Source organism: Glycine max, chromosome 13 (assembly GCF_000004515.6).
Source record: "Glycine max cultivar Williams 82 chromosome 13, Glycine_max_v4.0, whole genome shotgun sequence".
Taxonomy (NCBI): Eukaryota; Viridiplantae; Streptophyta; class Magnoliopsida; order Fabales; family Fabaceae; genus Glycine; species Glycine max.
The window spans coordinates 10,883,388-10,885,337 of NC_038249.2; positions in this window are offsets into that span (position 1 = coordinate 10,883,388).

The window sequence follows — 1,950 nt, forward strand, 5'->3', positions numbered from 1 at the left end:
AACCTAATACTATGACTGCGAAAGGCATTGACAAGGATGATGGGGAGGGAGAGGAATGTAGGACTGGAAGGGCAAGGCTAGCTACTGAAGGCGATGTCGGTGAGGGCGACAAGGAGAGGGGTAAGGGATGGGAAGACGATGAAGATGTCGATGTTGGCGTGGCGGAGGAGATTGGTGTTGGTGAAGATGGTGAGGTAGAAAACGAGTGCGGTGGGGAAGAATTTTTTGGTAGTGGGGAGGGTAAAGGGATCTCGGTGAAGAAATCCTAATTTTTCAGCGAACTGCACGAATAAGAGAGCAGGAGGGAATAAGCATACATAAATGGGAAGCGATTTCAAAGATGATTTTAAAAAAATTGTCTTTTAACACTTGCTTTCAAAGATGATTTTTATAAAACTGTCATCGTTCATTTCATTTTATTTACAAATTTGTCATCATGTTTAATTTTAAGACAGTTTCTACCCAAACTGTCATGAATCTAATGCCATGAAATATTATTTTTTTAGTAGTGATTGACGAATTACTTTGATCTAGCTTTAACTCTTGCAATAGAAAGGTACAAAGCCTACATCCATGAAAGCTTGCTTCTTTATATCGAGGTTGTGGTGATAATGATGCCTGGAATAATGCAAAGAAAGAGGGTCTCCAAGTACAATTTTGTTCTTATTATTTTGTGTCTTCAACTGTCCTGCATATGTTATCTGACATGCACATACAACTGCAAGCATAACTTATTCGAAATGGATTTATTGGTTATTCATGAACACGTTTTAAGCTACAATGCTAATGGCCCGATACGCCCAATACTACCCGAACTAATTATATTGGTCATCAAACCTTTTGTCACTAATAATTAAAGACAAGTTTAATTACCAAATATATAAAATTAAATTAAAAGTATTTTTAGTTCAGGAATATCCAATACATTTATAAATTAAAATTAAAATATAAATATTTCTATAATAAATATCATAAAATATTACATTTTATCATTGTCTCTCGCTTCCAACAATAATTGATTTTATTGGGTTGTCAAACAAAACAAATTATTAAAAAATAATTATTTATATCTATTTATTAAATAATTATAACCTATTCTATACATATATATAAATTCTATATTAATTTTAAGTAGACATACTTTTTTTTCGTTTAATTACTCCTTCAAATGGCATCGATGCTCTGCAACTATACTTTTTTCTATTTAAAAAAGTGACACATTATAAATTAACTTCTCTCATTCAATAAAAATAATAATAATGACAAAAGATCAAATAAACAATTTATATATTTGTCATTTCAATTTCGTGTGTTAAAAAAATGGACATATTTACTTAAATAAAAAAAACTATGGAAAAAATATTAGAGACACAAATAAATAAATAAAACTGACCCATGCTGAGGAAAAAAAAGTTAAATGGATAAACTAAAATTAAGACATATGTCAAGAATTTAATTTAAATGCATATAAACAGCCATATATTCAGAAAAAAAATATTAAACTAAAATAAATATGCAAGTCAGCCCATAGAAAGATAAAATTATAATATATCAAATTTAACATAATAAAGTATAATAGTGCAATAAAAATACGAATACAGAAGCGCAGCATTGCCCCGCGCCTATGTTTTCGCTAGGATTATTTCCCTAAGAAATTGATTAATGTACCTTTCTACAATGCTGCCATAATTTATATAAATTAGTAGGGGTGTTCACGGCTTGATTCATGCCGATCTTTGATCAAATTTAGAAATCAATCCAATTAAATTTGATCAGTTTGTTTAAAATTCAACTCAACTCATTCATAAAACAGTTTTCTTAGAATTCCTATTTTACATCATGATTCATCCAAATATCTAATATAATTAATATAATATTATTAAATATCTGGAAGTAATAAATTGATTAATTTAATATCATCAACATAATATTCTAAATTAGACTAATACA